General features: G+C 41.8%; 1 protein-coding gene across 7 annotated transcripts in view; it reads left to right on the top strand.

Moving 5' to 3' along the window:
• The window catches only part of LOC105425515 (uncharacterized), a 141,800-nt gene that overhangs the window by 102,727 nt on the left and 20,313 nt on the right, over positions 1-18,760 (top strand). The window contains exons 1-2 of one of the 7 annotated variants that reach the window (XM_089084221.1): positions 217-454; positions 13,962-18,244. The exons of 2 other annotated variants lie outside the window; for them this stretch is intronic. The gene's annotated coding sequence lies outside the window, so the exon portion shown is untranslated. Of the gene's footprint in view, positions 1-216; positions 455-2,813; positions 3,036-13,467; positions 13,875-13,961; positions 18,245-18,760 lie in introns of those variants that run through there. 4 more of the 7 variants (XM_089084220.1, XM_089084219.1, XM_089084218.1 and 1 more) reach the window with 4 other exon arrangements.

The raw sequence follows: 18,760 nt of genomic DNA, 5'->3' as shown, positions 1-18,760 counted from the left end.
GATGCATTGCTTTTCTACAATGCACATTCGCGCGGATTAGCTCGCGCCGCGTTGCGCCGCGCCGCGCCGCGTTGCGCCGCGCCGCGCCGCGCCACGCCGCGCCGCGCCGCGCCACGCCGGCCGCAACACACATCCGTGCGTTCCGTGTGTTCGAGAGAATACGATCGTAACGGAAAGCGTGCAGCTCGTCCCGCCGATTACTCGTCAGCGGCAGTCGCACGGCGGGCGCCAACGAGTGCGGCCGCGTCGTTCCCGATTTCGCGACCGCGCCGCGGGGTTTCAATATCGCGCCCGCGGGATCTCGCACGATGCGATTGCGAACTCACGGTCCGGTTTACAGTTTACAGTCCGAGCCGAATTTCACGAAACGCACACGCGGAATGTACGAGACACTTGAGAAATGTGTAGAAAGTCGCGGAACGTGCGAGATAACGTTTCGATATGAGCACGCCCGGTAAAACTTTTCTCAGCCTCTTAACCGATGGTACCGTCATGTCGGTACTTTTATCTTTTATTTTCATTGTATACACACGTGTCGTTCGCGCAAAGAATTGGAGCTGCGTAGAGCGTACATAGGCACGCGAAAGTTTGTTCAATGAGACGCATTTTCACGCCCAATTATGGTATTCGATTATTAATTCGCTACGTTCGCTACCTTTTTCCTTGTGCAAAGAATGTTTCATTGATTAAAATATTCCACTCGATCGAAAATATAGTTGTACGACTCGAAAATTCTTCTTGTCTTTAGAATATGAAAAATTAAAGAGTAATTAAAGATTAAAATTTCTTATTTAAAATTTCAGTTTGCTTTTTTTTTTAAATTACATATTTATTTATCTCTCTACAAAAATATGTATCTTCTATAAAAATTTTATTAATCTAAACTTAACTGTTGTTCGTTCTAAAAAAAAAAAAAAGTCGATCTTTCATTAAAACTTTTATATACCTTTCTGTTATCGTAGAGTGTTATCATAGTCACAAATACAATATGCTTCTATCAGCGCAGAGAGCCACTATGGCCTGCTATGAAAAGAAAATATTAATATCCTAGATCTAAGAAATAGGCGATATTGCATAGAGAGTCGATCGTATCGCGACGTTGAGTATTTTTAATTTACCCGTTCAAATATTTACATACGTCGTTACTTTTATACGGGAAAACAAACTCGAAACTCGGGAAGCCACATAATTTTTTCGCCATGATACATATTCACGGATTTATGTCAATTAAAAGCTGGGTAACGCGAGGAAGAGCTGCCAAAAGTTGGTTCAATTAAAGTACCGAGGATTCAGCTGGAAGTTCAAGAAGCAAGTTCCGGACAAAACTGACTTTTTACGGAACGGAAGGTTCCGAATTACCGGGTTCTGAATTATTTTACACCCGCTTCGTAATTGGCTTTCAGTTGGAATCGCGCGACATTATATCCACCGACATTTCTGTCATCGCGTCGTTGTGTCGACGGATATCTCTTGGACCGTATATTTCCTCTGTTTTCTTCGAAATCCATCAGCCGGCAGTATTTCACGATTTCGGGGCGGACGAAAATGGATGGAAAAATTGTCGGCTATCCCGAGTGAAATCACGAGGTTGCATCTGCACTTCGTCTCTCCTTCCGTGCCGTTCCGGTAACAATAACAACGCATTGACGACAATATATTGCGTTACCCGGATGATTATTTTCACTCGCGAACAAATTCTCGAGCACTTCCACGATATAATCGCGAAAAATTGTCGCGTTATTTTATTTTTGTTTAGTCGCACGCGAATCGTATTACCGTATATAAAACCTGTTATCATGTAAGCGAACAAATTGCAAAAATAATTAAAATGTTCCAACATTAGTATTATTACGTTTCCTATTTTTGTTTTTTGTTTGTTACTTTTATTTTACGTGTTTTTTTTTCGTCAAACAAAAAATGCAAAAAATTGTTGAAAAAAAAAAATTGGTTTGATCAGCATACTTCAAAGCGTTCGAATTAATAATCTTTACAAAAAATTTATCAAGTATAACTTTATCACTTTTTGAAATATATTTTTAAAGTGCCGAGGGCATTTGAAAAAAAATTTTCGTTCTGGTAGAATCAACTCCGTGTATGTATACATAAAAAAAATCGGGCCGACTAGAAATATTGATATAATTATAATTAAATTTTATCGATTCTACAGAAGAATATTTCGCTCATACGCATATCGCGAATCGAAAACATTATCGAGTCCAACCCGGCCCCGAATCGTATTTAATTATATCCGTTCGAGCAAAAATGTTAATTAAACGCAAACTTTCCCGCCCCGGTGGCGAGGAAACGTAATTAAAATTTCGCCGACAAATCTCGCCGACGTTGTTCGCGAAATATTTCCTCGCGGATCAGTCACCCAGTCACTCCGGCGATTCCGCGATTTTCGCGGATTTTTTTTCGCGCGTCTCCCCCTTGATGATGCCTTCGATATTTTTCCCGACGAAGTCTCGATCTGCATTTCGAATCGACACGCCGCGTATCTCGGGGTACGATCGTGAAGGGGCAGTGTCAAGTTTTTTTCCGCGGGTGAAATTGACGTGGGACGCATCTGTGCGGCCGCGCGTCTCGTCCGCGACGCGTTTCTCGCTCCTGTACGCCCGTACGTCTGCGCACACGTCGACGCGGTTCGCGCGCGAAAAACATCCAGAATGTATATAGCACCGGCACGGACACACACGCACAAACAAATACACACACACACACACACACACACACACACACACACACACTCATACTCACGCGCATACACGTTGGCGCGGTGCACGTTGGCACGTTGCAGCGCCGCGTATTCCGCTGCCGCAGTTGCATTGCGAACGTCCACGAAAGCGCACGCGAAGACGTCCGTCTAACGCGCGATCTCGTTACGTACGGTACGGTACGGATGTTCGGTATATGACTAGCCGAACTATATTTAGAAACTCAAACGCGAACCCGAGATTTATTTATGCGAGATACCGAGATTTATTTATGCGAGATATACAGGGTGCTTGGTAAAAAACTGTGCAAAAAGTGACAAGGTGATATTTTTCATTTATCAAACTCGCCCCTCTCTTTGGAGTAAATTTTTTTCCGAGGAAGCTTGCTTATTTTTTGCAATTCTTTCATCGATAGAAAGAAAATATTTTTATTTGCTTAAAAATAATTTCTATGAAATTGATTTGATTTTGAAGAATGAGAGATTCGATCGCGCCGATTGTTGCAACTATTTTTTTGATCTTGATATAAATTTTCATTCCGAAAAAGCTACTTCTAAGCTCGTCGAAGGATATAATTTTATTACAATTTTATCTATATTGTGGAACATCTGGTATATCAATATCTTGGAACGACCAATACCATACTGCAAGCACAAGGAAGCAAATGTTGTGCGCGCAGATACGGATACCGTTCGAACAAGCCATAACTAAACGATGCCATTTGTTTTCGGTCTAAGATAACATTTCTTGATAAAAGAAATCCCTTCCACGAGTCTGAATTTCACGAAATACCTTTCGACCTAGATCTCTCAATCAATCTTAAAAGCGCGATATGTTATCTCGGTATAACCTATAACTAAGGTAATTAAGTATTTAACGCTCGAAATATATTTGTAATATGAAAATTTTACTTTTGTTGAATATATATAGCACATTGGTAAAATTAAGCGAAATTCAGTAATCTGATTCAGCAGCTTCATCCATCCAAAATATTTACTTTGTTAAAATCCTGAACTTGACAACCATGTTTAGTGCCAGACGGAAACCAGACATACTCGTCAAATATTCGCGTTTATTAATTACACGTGACGAGTTTAAAAGCAATGTATTGAAGTAATGAATTATATTACGATAACATATAAGAATTTAATTGCCGAGTACTAACGGAATTTGCTATTCTGAGAAAATTTTTAACTGTCCGTAACGAACTTCGATTCCGATATTCCATAAGGATTTGCATCATATCGTTGCAAAAGGAATTTAATTCCACTGTCTTCCGTATAGAAATCGAGTACTGATATTATCACGCGTATCACAATTAATCCCAAGCAGAATTTAATGATAATTGCGCGATCGTACAATACGATTAGAGCCGAGCAAATTGGAGAACATTTTACACGTATCTACTGTTCAGTATAATTGCGCGATGTTATTGTTATCGTGTCTCTTCCGGGATAGCGAACGTTGATTTTCAGTTTTACATAAAGACATATTCTGCCGCCGCTTTCGAGATAATGATAATAATTCAACTAAAACATCCCGACGCGCTGCAAATGAAGTCGCGATGAGACTTGGATTACCTAACTTTGTCAGCATGAGAGTCCCTTATTTCTCCTTCTGGTATTAACAAAAACGATAACAGCGAACCGCGTATTAGAAACCACATTAAAGTTTTACATGAGATATGAGGGGCGTCTTCTTCGTGAGCGCATCTATTACGCTATTTACCCACAACGTCTAATAAATAGATATATATTCTTAGAATTATTATAACGCAGTAAATGTAAGATTAATATAAAATGATATTATTATGATAGTAATGTTTGAGAATTGTTTACAGAATTTTTATAGTATAGTCGCGTACTAGTATAGTTGCCGCAAAGATATCTCTCTTTCTCTCTAATTGAGAAATTCACACAATTCACGTGATGAATAAACTGTTTGCTGAAAATTAGCGAATATGACTTGAGTAGAGATTAGTACATTAAACACGTAATATCACATTCCAACAATACTTAATGCCAAGTTAATTCCTCGATCTTGTACATTATAATTCCCCAGTGGTTTATCCCTCGGAACAAATGCTCATTTGTGTTGACTCGTACTTGTGGCAGGGAGGGGGGGGGGAGAGAGAGAGAGAGAGAGAGAGAGAGAGAGAGAGAAGACAGGGGAGCGCTTATATATATCTTCTAAATTTACTGGTACATAAATTTTAAAAGCACTAAGCAAATCAAATTGAGAAACACCCTTTCATCTTTTAATTTATTTCTACAAATAAATACAAGTAAGTTTGCGAGAAATATATTTTGTTATATTTTATTATACTTTAATTTATTTAAAATTATCAAGCACATATGTTTAATGTGCCTTCGATTATAGTAATATGGTTATAGTAATATGCGCTTCTTCGTTCGATTACGTGTCGGACGTCGAATGAAAAAAAGTTAATTTAAAGGGCTATTACTTTATACTTTTTATGCATGCTCGTAAATTATGTAATTGCGAACTTTGCGGATTATACTTGTAGCAACATTCTAAAGATTACGTTAATAGGCCTCGACAAAAGAAAATTACATCTAATAATACTTTTACTTTTAAATAACGTTTACGGAGGGAAGGATAATGAGATAGAGCGGCTGTGTGCGATCGAATTAAGTGAAATTACTGGAAACACGAGCTCGGAGGATTGCAATTTTGTATTATAATATATAAAAAAATATAATGATCACCGGGGGTTCGGTGCAGCCGCTCTTTGTAACACGTAAAAAATACAGAGTGCGCCGTCGAAGCGATGATCTCGACAATACAATTTAATCTGATCGCGTAGATGCTATCTCACCTCGCATCTATTAAGAACTTTCTTGCACCGCAGTCTCTCGACGGAGCCCTTCGCGATTATTTCACGAGGATTTTCTTGCCTGAAAGGGAAACGGGAGGGCCCGTAAGAGAGATCACGAACGCGGGATCGACGGACGCGCGCGTTCGTGAATCTTGTATTAAACTAATTCTTAAACCTCAAAGAAATCAGAAGCCCCGGCGCGCCGGCTTCTCGCCAGCTTGCTATTCCCTCCCGTCATTCGGGAATCCCTTTTTTTGTCTCTTTGTCGAGACCGGGGTCTAAATCTGCTTTACGGAGTTTCGTAATGTCGCTCAGCGAGGAGAGGAACTTTGGTGTATCAAGCGTGCAAGCCGCAACCTTTTGCCCTTCTGCCCTTCTCGGGATTTTCCTCGTGGTTCTCGGGAAAGTTGCGCGTTAGCCGAAATCAGTTCCAGCGTTTGTTAACACTCGGAACTTGGTGCGGATGCAGATTGCGTCGTTTCATCCCGAGAGAAAGATCGCGGTCCTGCAATCGCGCTAGTTATTAAACTTTGAGACCGAAGGAAATTCCGCGGAGAGAGAGAGAAAAAAATATACACGCAGGAGAGAGAGAGAGAGAGAGAGAGAGAGAGAGAGAGAGAGAGAGAGAGAGAGAGAGAGAGAGAGAGAGAGAGAGAGAGAGAGAGACGATTCTTGCTTTCTCGACTCGACCTCGAAACAGATCGGTCGCCATCCTCCTCCATCGAACGACTTCAACTGGTTTCCGGAATAGATTAAATATTTAGTAATACCAAGGAACGAATATTCGCGCGCGAGATTAACCAGATCGCGTTTCACAGGGAAGGAGAGGAGGGGAAGGAGTAAGTCGATAATATTCCACTTCGTACGCGTATTTTTGCAGAATTTCCGCGCACCGAGGCGTCTTCGTAAATAAACACGAGAAGGGGAGCGGTGCGAGACGGTGGTGTCGATCGCAGTCGATGTTGTTCCGCTCGGCTTCTCGAGGTACTCTCCTATGACGGTCACGTGCGCCCTCGCTTTGTTCCTTCGAGAGGACACCCGACGAGGAACAAATCCGTTGGAGACGAGGTGTTCCTCGGGACGGTCGAAGAGAGAGACGGCGAGTGTCAGACGGACGGAGAAGAGAGAGACAGAGAGAGAGAGAGAGAGAGAGAGAGAGAGAGAGAGAGAGAGAGAGAGAGAGAGAGAGAGAGGGGGGGGTGGGAAGGGGTGGCTTTCGCGCGTTTCATGGCGTGGAGCAAGTGCGGTCGGGCCAGAAGCGGCACCACTCGATATCGCGAGTTAATACGCCGGGTAATACGAATTGCGACCGGGGCGAATTTAATCGCGGATCGGTAGCCACATCGCGTTACCGACCGTAATGCGAACGCGGCCGCGCCTCGCGCTCCCTTGAATTAACTCGATTAATCGCGGCCGGCCGCGCTTTCTCGTTCGCCGTTGCGGGAAAAACGGGGAAAACTCGCGCGGAATCCAGCGCGTATATCCATGCGGGTCAACGTGTCGGCGGCAGACACGTCGGCGCCGCGCGCGACCGCTCGCGACCGTTCATCGTCGTTCGCCGCGCGCACGCGAGAAAGCGAGCGGCCTCCCCCCCTCCCCTACCCCCCTTCCCCGCGTAATTAGCGCGCGGTTTCGCGCCTGGAGCAACGCGGTCGGCGGTATGTTCGACGGGGAGCATCGATACTTTATACTTACTTTCCAACCGGCGAGAAAGCGATACGCGCGGTACGCGATTTCGCGTCCGACGCGATTTCGCGTCCGGCACGACGGACGGTTACGGTTCCGGGGAGATTTAGAATTTATACAGCTCGGTGTCCCGGATTCTATCGGACGACCGGCATATTTATGCCCGTTAAGCAAGTAGATCGTTATGAAGGGGGCTGCTTTCGCACCCCTGGGGATATGTTTAGTGTCCGTGTACATACCATCGGAATATCGATATTCGGTGTTGTTAACGACCGCTCCGATATTATCGGAGCAGTCAAAAGTATCGCTCCGGGCAGAAGCGTACAAATCGTACCAGCGGGGATTGACTCAACAATTCAATATCGACATTAATATTTAGAAGAACGGATGGTATCCTTGATATTGAAAGTAAAATTCTGTTACGTATGAACTTGATGCCGGAGACGCTACCTCGCGTCCCTCAATATCGATCGCTTTCCGATATTCGTATCTGACATGCCAGAAATTCGAGATATGTCGTACCTAATGCGATATAATGTGATGAAAATCTTTTAAATCTCAAAGTAACAAAGCAAAGTGAATTAATTAGAGCAAGTCCGCCTCCGCGACGCCCAAGTGCATTGAGTTAAAAGATTTTTCGCGGAGGCGCGCGAAAGGCGCGCGGAGGAAAGTAACTCGGAATGGTTATTATTCTCGGTAACTGACGGCGTAAAATCTTGAGTATTCCAAAGCGAGAAGCTGAGCGTCGTGGAGCGTAAAACCGGAGGCTTATGTGCCCGTCGTTCTCTCATTCTTATCCGTGTCTCGGGGGAGAGTCTCATTAAAATTTACTATTGTTTAAATTTCTCCCTGTCTCGACTATTTCTTCCCGAGCCAAGATTCGCGGAAAGCGGCGCGCCACCGCGCATTACATCCCCGATGACGCAAATAGTCCGCAATGTCTCGCGCTGCGCCCGCCGCCGCCGCCGCCGCCGCCGCCGCCGCCGCCGCGACGTCACGTACGCGCGTTCAGACGTCCGCGATTCATTTCGCCGAGGGGATATTTCCCCAGTTCGTCAGACGCGTAATCCCGTGCCGCGCTCTCGTTTTCCCTTCCTTCGTAAGAATTTTCAAGTTTCGACCGCGATACGTGCCTCTCATGGCAATCGCGGCGTACCTGTACGCCGTTACCAGCGGGTCTCCTCGCACGGGTGATTCATCGTTCCCCGAGTGCGCCGAGCGTGAGATTTGTAAAGGGGTGCGTTATATTCTGCATAAAAGTGCGCGAAATTATTCAATGTCAGAATCCCTCCCAGCCCCGCGAGTCCGAGTTGCCGCGAAAAATGCTTCATTTGCATATCCCTTGTTAGCTCTCTTGATAACGCATGACGGAGAAAAATTTTTCCTTCCTACACATACGATCTTCTGGCGATCCTGCGAGATTGCCAGATTGCGTTAGACGAATTCCACTACATTTCCGTTTATGTAAAGTGTCTAGACAGGCATTATACGATTAGACTTTATTAACTTTATTAACAATAGCTTTGAGAATTGAGAATATTTCTACGTTTGAAAGAAATTTAAAAAAAAATTGTCCTTCCTATCTCATATTTGAAAAATAAAAAAAATTGCCAAATGATAATGAATGAAAAATGATTTTCCTTTTTTAACTTATATTATAAATGTTGACTAAAAAATCCTAATAAATAAAAAATGATCGGATGTATTTAAAATTTTTCTATCGCGTTCGTACTTTTCGATGTAAGCATATCTATTTGGAGTCTCATAATTTTAAAATTTAATTTAATTTAATACGATTTATAAAATCTCCGCGAAAAATGTAATTGTAAAAAATTTATTTCGATCTTGTAGTCACGAAGATTCGGGTCGAAAATCCGGTCGTTCCACGCATTCTGGATCATACACGCGTAAAGGAACTATACGCATTGAACAAGCGGAAGAGATAATCGTAATAGTTATTTATGCCGCCGCAAGAAAGTACACGGTCCTTTGTTCTCCTTCCGACGTCACTTCCGCGGAATCGCCCTACCAAGTCGCTTTTACAAGCTTTACAGATTCGAATTTCCGACCGACAAAGGAACGTTTTACTGACGCATTTAACCTATTTCTGGACGAGGCAGTATTTCCAGCGTTCAAGCTTTTCTGGACCGCGATGTCGACTGTCTTATCCGAGCGTGGTTTTGTACTAACGAGATGAACGTTCGAAAGCGCGAACGCTCGAGGAGAGCGCGATCCCTCGGCAAAAAAAAAATGAAAAAAAAAAAAATAAAAAAATGCGTATCGCACGCAGCATTTGACATGGCTTTCGCGTCGCTTCGCCCTTTTTCTCTTTGAAAACATCCAATTTCCACTGGTAAATTTCGGAAATTGAGTTTCCGTCGAAAAAAACCATCGCGCGGTCCTAATTACGAATTATAACGCTCGCATAGCTCGCTCGACGAATCATTGTTTTTAATATTCGTGCAGTACGCACGTCGAGGGATATAGGCGGCTGGTACCATCGTATACACGCATATCCATAATTAATTCGTCAATAATATCTCATTGCGCGCGCGCGCGCGCGCGCACACACACACACACACACACACCGCGACGCGTTCCAAAAACACGGAAAATTGCGCTCGCGTTTCGTCCCCCCTCCCCCTCCACCGGAACAAAACACACCAAAGTTCTTAACTTCGGAGAACCAATGTTATGTCCAATGTCGATTTTATCAGTCGTGAGTAACGCTTGAGGAATCGTTTTATGACGAAACAACAGCTTTTTGCCGAGTCGACGCACGAGTCGACGAACAATTAGTAGCCGATATCCGCGTTCTATCCGCGTTCTATGCGCTCTTTTCTCTCATTGTCGGGTTCATCGAACGACGTTGCATCGACGCGCTATAAATACTCCGTGAGAATCGCTTATTTCGCAGGAGAAAAGTAGCAGGGGTGTCTCTTATTCGCGATTTATTTCTCCGAGGGGGGCGCAAATCTTACCCGCCGCACGGACACACGCGTGGACACGCGTAACCAACATCTCGTAAGCGCCTCGTTGCGCGCATCATACCGGATGTTACCGGAAGTAGAAATTCCATAGATCCCCATAGGGATCCCCCGCGAGGTCGTGGTTCCTCGACGACGCGCAATTGAATCGTACTTTATGCACTCGCTCCCAGTTCCGCGTCGCTCGCCTCCGTAAAATTAATCGCCCTCCATACCCGACGGGGTATGCTGCGCTTTTTACGATATTCACGGAGGAAAACGGGAGCACCACAACAACAACAACGATGATTGCGCGCGGTAACGCGGGAAAAAGAGGAGGTGAATAAAATACCGTTTCTAGACGATAGGGATAAAAATGGACCGACCGCGCTCGTGGTACAACAGAGATTAATTACCAGAGATCCTGAAAGCTTTTACCGAGAAACGTCGAGGTTGCGTAATGAGGGAATCAGGGTGCATTTCCATCAGGCTTGTTTAATTCTCAAGAATATAAATGACTTTGATGCGAGAATAATGAGGTACAAAATACACCTCGCTCCGTATAAACAGAAAATGGACACAATACGACGAATATCCTCACTCTCGTTGCCAAATTTTTCCAAAGAAAAATTTCGATAATGGAAACAATTTTACTATTCAATCTCTTGATAAAAAGAAAAGAAAATAATTTCCCGATGTCTTGATCTTGATTCGGAAAAATTAATTCTAAATTCAATAAAAAAAACTTGTCTTTGCACTTGAAATTAAAGATTAATTAATTTGAATGATTTAAAAATTATGTTTTACCTTTTAAATAGATATTTCTATAATTGGCAGAAAATTTGAAAATTTGTAGAAAATCCTTGTCTATTTCTGTAAAATAATATTTTTAACCCATGTACACGGTATTTTAAATTAATCTGTTGCCGTTTCGAAATGTTTATATATAAACATACGATTAATTACCACATGTAATAGATATAATTCGCCGACCATAATATATGTAAAGTTGAAAAATGTATCCTCGTTATTGTCCGGCGATACTTATCGCTCGTTCCGGCATACTCGCAAACTCTCCTTTCACTTCCATTCCGATTTCGTTGGATGTGAAATCGCAAGACCGCGTACATATATGCATCGTCCACGTAGCGTGCACGTGAAGCTGTTAGGAATGGGATCAATTAAAATTCATCACTTGTAAAGCCGCGAGCATTTCCCCAAGGTGGCATCTCTCGACTTGAGCCGTTATCGTATCTAACTTTTCGAATATCCGAGGAGAGAAATCACGCTGTGATTTTTCAAGTTTCCAATTGTGAGATATAACGTCTAAGCTGTTTTTTCCGAACACTTTTAAATCTTGTATCGCATAGTATTTTCAAATTACTAGTTTCGAAATGAAAATGAAATATTCCGAATCACAGCAAGATAGGAAGTATTTTACACCGATAGGAGGTATTTTTCGTGATTTATTATCACGAGCTACGTGCATGAGATAACAATGAATATAACAACGATACGACTAAAAGGTATCAATTTTATGAGTTCACGGTACTTTTCTTTAGGAGACTTTTCTTCTATATCTTGTGTATATGGTAGAAGGTACTCGGCGTTACAAATATACTGTCAGGATTTATTATATATTGATTATTTTTAAAACAAAATATAATCGAGAACAATAGTACTCCGCGCTCTTTGTTATAGACGATGCGTTATAATTTGATATATTACACCGTATAATTTGTGCTTCCAGATTTCAACATTTTCCCTCTTGTTTTTATCCCGATATCTATGTCCTTTGTAATTACGTAAGGGTTTTATTTCAACGTGTATCTCCAATCTTTGACAATACAAGGTTAAAAGCCTGTTCTTTTTAGCTGAATTTAGAATTTCTTGCACGATTCATCTTTCCTCTTTTTTTCCACGTTGGAGAAAGGAAGAGAAAAGATGATCCGTACAGGAACATTTTTAATCTTGTCTCGCATAATAAGTCTCTAAATTCGAGATATTTTTTTAATTGAAAAAAAAAAAAATATTCCGAATTTAAAGCTGTTATTCGATATAGGATTAAGAGTATTTTTGCACGGATCATCTTTTCTCTTCTTTTCTCTAACACACACAAAAAAAAAGAAGGATGAACCGCGCGAGAAATTTAGCTAAAAAACAAACGTCTACCCTTTTAATCTCGTATCATCAAAGTAATAAAAAAAAAAAAAAAATCTCAGATTTGAAGGTACCGTACGATACAAGATCGAAAGTGAAGTTCAGGTAAAAAGGACAGGTCTGATGTTACCGCTCTGTCGCGTCGAGAGACGCCTCGGTCGCGGCTCGACGATGACGATTTTTTTACAACGCGCGACTTCCCGATTCGATCGAAGACGCGGCGTGCCTCGCGTGTCTCGTCAAGAGACACCGCCTGCGAGGGGCTCAAGCCCTTCGTCTCCGCTGTCCGGCCGCAATTGCGCGCGCGCGCGCGCGCGCGCGTACACATACCTACGTTCACCGATGGCACGTGCTCGGCTCCAGAAGCATGTGCATGCCGCTACAGCGAATTCCGCTCGCAGTTGCATTTCGCGCGTCCGCGCAAACGGTTCGCCCGCGTTCGCCGCCGAGTTAATCGTTAATCGTCGGTCTCCGGGGCCTCGCCGGCTTCGTCTTGCGTTGTCGAATTTACGACAGGTTGCGAGCCGCGTTAAAAATTACTTGCGCGTCCACTTTGCTCGGGGGGGAGAAGAGGGGAGGAACGAGAGAGAAATGTGTAAATGCAATTTTGAAAATTCTGTTAAACTCGACGTCAATATTCGTTTGCATCTCATTGAGCGCCATATTTGAAAATCGAACCTGATCGCACAGCTTTCGCGCACAAAATGAGCTGCTCGGTCCTTTCTAAAAAAGAAAAAAAAAAAAAAGAAATCGAAAAAATATCTAGTGCGGATTGATTCAGCGTACGAACTATTATTTTTCTTACTATTTTATATTTTGCTTTTCAGTTTCTTTTATTTTTCAACGTATATACCGTGTGATATGTGAAAAAAATTCAGTGGCGGAGAAGTACAGTGAGCTTTTCTAAATTGTTACACGTAAGAACGATGTATATTATTTGAAGGTTTCTTATGCAAAAAAAGCGCGCGTTTTCAATTCGGTTTTATATTATATATATATATATATATATAATATTCAATATTATGATTTCTGATACGTTCCCTTTGATGAATCCCTTTGATATTTTCCGACGGGGAGTAAGTTTAAGAAGTAAGATAAAATATTAAGCGTCAATGTTTGCAAGAAACTTCCATTTCTCCTTTCGACGAAAAGATTTGCTGGCAGACTTTTACGTACGCATTTTTTTCCCCGAGCCCGCCCGCCGGCGCTCCATCCTCCCCAGAGATATCACGTGCGCGTGAGAAACGTGAGAGATAGTGGAGAAAAGAATAAATTCTTTCAGCAGTGCTTGCAAATTTTTCTATCCCGTAACGGGAGTTTGCAGTACGGCGGTACTCCCGAATCCACTCGTATTAACGTGCCACAAATATGCTGACGCTTTATAAATATATTCAAAACGTGTCCGTAATAAACACAATACGGCTAATACAGTGCGGGGAAGGTACTTTGTGAGATCCGCGCCTACTAATCATGGTTGTCGAGTGACGGGAATATAAATTGGAGATCCCGGTAAGCTGCTGAGATCGGCGATTTTCGTTGCGTCTGACCTCACCGCTTCCCTTTGTTACCTCGATCAATTTATTATGCAAATTGTAGCGATCGAATCAGGAGAAGGATGTACAAGTTTCGGAAGACTGTCATAGACTGTCCTCATAAAACATGCATTATGAGAGGAGCGATCGATGACGCCATGAATGTTGCAAACGGGACAAAAGTGCTTTTGATCGATACGTTCATGAATTATTTCCACGTGCCTTCGGGAAGCCTTCCACGTCGGAAAATTTCGAAAACGTGCAGAGCAGAAGTGGAAGGCACCGCCGCAGAATGCAGAGCAGATGAGTACACTTTTGATAGAATATTATACGAAATTAGAGTGATTCTCTTGAGCGCCAGTAACGGAATCTTTTGAAAATGTAACGTGCAGCCTTGAGATCGGAGTCGATCCGTGGCGCTTTCTTTCGGACGTATAAAAAGATGTTTATTCAAGAAGTTATTAATATACAACAGGGAGCAAACAATGGGAAGAGGAATCGCGATAGAAGAATGATTATGACGAATGGTCTGTTGCATGACTCTTTAAATCGACGTGCTTTGTTTTTGTTTGATATCAATCTTCAAATTGTTTTTCGATATGCATTGAGTCAGCGATTTTACACATCGAAGACATTGAAGTATTCGAGCGATTGAAGTATTTCGAGCGAGCAGAGATGGCTTGGAAATATATATATATATATATATATTTTGCTGAAAACGAGAAAGAGAATTATGCAGCAGATTGTTCGCCATAATTCGTTTGCTATTTCTTTTCATTGATGCTCTTCTTGTGGAAATAAATATTAAATCATATCGTAGATAACGATCTTATTGTATGGAATATACAAACAAGCAAATTATGAAAAGTTGCAATATGCGTCACATTTTCGAAAGATATCCGGATAAATATAATAAAGATATTTGTGCCTTGATTATTATCGATAATGGACTTTCAATATTCATAATTTGGCACAGCTACGTAGCTGTATAATTAACAAATTAACTCTCTGACGATCGATGGTTCATGCGAATATATAGCCAACTTTTTAAGCAAACTTTTGGATTAATTTGTAAATGGTATTTTGTGATGAATAGTCTACGTCATATTTCCTTTTTCGCTATTGTAAATGTAATTGATATAATTATACGAAGAATGATAAATGTGCATAAGTTAATAATATATCTAAAATCTAAAATTTCTTAATTATTCTAAAGTTTTAAATTTATTTAATTTTGCTATTTGATTTTTTATTCTTCACAAGTAAATTATAAAACTCAAAAAAAAAATTGTCACCATAAATTGTATATACATTTTTTATCAAATAAATATCTTAATAATACAAAAAAAAAATTGTCGATTTTTGTTGCAAAATTATTTTTTTTGTACTTGTATGCATATGTGTAAGAGAAATTTTATCAGACGTGCGTTTCTCTAAAAAAATTTACCAAGGAGATCGTCCTCCCTAATATTTTTCGCTTCAATTCCACTCCTCGACGAGGTCGGTGGAGAATTATAATTTTTAGCGTATTATTATCATTTTTTTTATTCCGCTTTGTTAGTCGCTAATTAAGTGCTGGCCCGGCATGCAAAATGGCGCCACAATACATTTCACGCTCTCGCCGCGGTATGCATCTCGCGAATATGCATCTCACGCCACGCCTGTTTTGTGGCGCGCGGATACTACAACAAAGGAAAGTGTAAATGGGAACTTACGAGCGACGGCGGGCTGATTTATTGCCGAATTGACTATTCATCTCCTTCACCAGAACACCTCCGGTGTAAGAAGTCACGCGGTCATTAGCCCGCGCCCGGTGCAGAAACCCCGCCGTCTGAGTTCAGAGAATAAGAAAGGAGGGGGAGAAAAAAAAGGAAAGAGAAGCGAAAGGTTGCTGCCGTCGGTCGTCAAAGAGTTAGCGGCAAATTCGCAATCTGCTGGAAATCCGACAAGTCCTCGATCGACTGCTGTTCAAGCCGTATTAGAGTCATACTTGGAACGGAGCTTGAACATCCCCTGGATGAAATTATAATATTGGGAAGGCCTGGGTGTTGGCGATTTTATTTACAAGATGGGAATCTCATCTTATGTGCATGAGGAAGAAAATGAAAAGCCGCTCGTTAACCGGTGAAAACCTTAAGAAACTTTCTTTCGCGATTTGCAAAGCTCACATTGTTCGCGGGATAATGAATCGTTGGCAAACTTTATTGCCGTTCGAGATATGAGCACAGCTATGGAAATAAGAAAGGCATTTGCACTTTAGCTAGCTCGTAATTTTATGCTTTATTTACTGACACGTCGACGATAAAAAATGGAAAGTATCGCAGATGTATGCATATTTCGGATCTTTCTCATTTTGTTTTATTTACGTGAAATTTTTGGTTAATTTAGGAATTGTATTACCTTCTCGAAAATTTGATTTTTCAATGTCAATTGTATCATAAGATAAATATTTTTAAATTAATTAAAATTAATAAAAATATTTTTATCTTAAATATTTTTTATAATATATATTTTTAAATTGAAATTTTGCCAAAGTGTGCACTTAAAATTAAAGATTAAAAATTTTTATTTATTATTAAAATATTAATAAAATAAATACTTAGCTTTTATGATGTATAAATTGTATTCCAAAAGAGACAATAAAACTTGAAAGATAATAGAGAGAAAACTAAAATATCTCATGTATGTATACATATTTGTAATAATGAATTAAAAAATTGTCTATTGTACAATATAAAATCTTCTTAATTTCGAAATTATTTTTTAAGTACATAAGTAACATAAAATCTTCACGATTTAATTCCAAACTTATTCCCTAGCTGCGCTTTAATCTTTAATTAATCAAAATAATTGTTTCGATTTAAATGACCCCTCCGATGCGTAATCTGCGCTTTACTTAAAAATTAAGACGCAGTCTAATCTGAATGACTAAATTTCCGTACGGCGGTAAATTGATATTTTTGAAAGCTTTCGATATGAAAAGTGCTATCCTCGAGAGTGCATCAGGGGGTTAAAGAAGTGCACCTCACTCGCTAAATTCCCATCGACGGACACCGGCGCGCGCGATTCAAGGGGAAACCGAGCGTTCGGGCACGAAAAACGGGTTCCGGGAAATGAGAGAACGGCCGTACAAAAGGGATTAATTGGCACTAGGCCGTGGATTTACAGATCATCGTATGCGCGTCGCGGGTGTCCCGCTTACGAGCGGCGGCGCGAGTCATCGATTGACGACCGTAAAAGCGAACGGCACTTGGTACGGAAATCTCTCGATGTTTAATTCTCGTTATCCGTCCTTTCATCTACTCTCGTTTCATCCCTCGTTTCTGTCTCTTTGCTTTTCATTTCTGCGGCAGAGATCGCATTAACTGCCGTTCAGTGGTGGATTTACGCTCGAACCCCGTGAAGCGTAACAACCACGATGGCACGACGTCCACGATCAAGACGACGTTTACTTGTCCCTCTCAATTACGACGTTGTCGAAAAGCGATGGAGGAAAACAAAAATTCAAAAAGAGCCTGGAAAATGATCGGATCGAAGTGCAAATGCCTCATTTCAGATTGAAGACGCGATTTATCGTTCATCTACAAGTTGTACTCGTGATAATTTAAAATTTATTTTGAATATATATATATATATATATATATATATATATATATATATATATAGATATTTTGCGATATTGGAACAATACACACATTTTAACGAATCTTGTAAAATTTATGTGAAAAATGGAATCTGTCTTTTGTTGCTCTTTTGTATCTCCCGAGTTGGAACGATTATCCCGCGGTTTGTTACAAGAGCGGAGTCATTCGCTAGAGCTCTCGGATGCGTAAATGGAGAAATGCGTAAATCCGTCACTGATCCCGAGCCCGTCCTCGCGATTGTGTGTAATATTATTCGTGCACACACTGTCACGCGCGGACGCGTGTAATCCAAGAGAATCCCCGGGGTCCTTTTTGCCGCTACAAATTTTCTCTCTCCGTTGAATCGCGCGCGATTCCGTCTTCGCCGTGGTGGGAAGGATGGCTGAAGATATTCGCGCCCTTTGTGAACGAGAGATCTCTCGTCCCGATCGCGTCGACGCACCCCCTCCCCCTCCCGCCGCGCCGCGCCGCGCCGCGCCGCGGAGGGCGCCGTGAGGTCGAGGTCGACGCGCTCTGATAATAAATGATGTTTTATCTGTCGTGCGATGCCCGGCGGATATAGCATAGCCCGACGGAGGCAGGGAAGAGGAGAGGGAGAGAATTGTAATGCGACGAGGCGTCAATCTGCTTTTTCGTTCGCGCAGGGTGCGACAAATCATGTCGAGGCCGCACCGTCTCGCCGCTAACACGAGCACAGAGGAAGGTAAATCTCTTCGTGGTATGTCCCCCCCCCCCTCCACCCCCCCCGTCCTCCTTCCCGCGCGAATCGTTTCGCGCGTGCATTCGCACGTGCATACGAGGGATGCGTTCCCCGTGAATGGAATCTTTGTGCGTGGATTAAATGCTTCTTTTTCACGGGAATCCCTTTGGACACGCTGTATTTCTTCATCTGTTGTGAGATCTCTCGCTATTAGACAGCTAGCTATAAATTAAAGCTGCGAAGTAAAGCCCGACGTGAAAACGAAGAAAAATTGTAAGATTGTTTATTAATTCGCACCCCGTGAAAATTCATCTGATTTTTCGAAGAACGATTTATTGGCTATTAAATAAATTTTTCATATTTTGACGTTTCTGTTCGAGAGAGAGAAAATGATCTCACAGTTGATCAAAGATTCCATAAAATATAGCTTGAGTGTAACCCCCCTCCCCGTCCCCCTCCCTCGCTCGAACATTCTGTATCGTAATCATATTATGATCACGATATAGCGGGGTCGGATAA

This window comes from Pogonomyrmex barbatus, unplaced genomic scaffold (assembly GCF_055798465.1).
Source record: "Pogonomyrmex barbatus isolate J1 unplaced genomic scaffold, ASM5579846v1 scaffold8, whole genome shotgun sequence".
Taxonomy (NCBI): domain Eukaryota; kingdom Metazoa; phylum Arthropoda; class Insecta; order Hymenoptera; family Formicidae; genus Pogonomyrmex; species Pogonomyrmex barbatus.
Note: the sequence above shows the minus strand (reverse complement) of the source record. Positions and strands in the feature narration are given on the sequence as shown.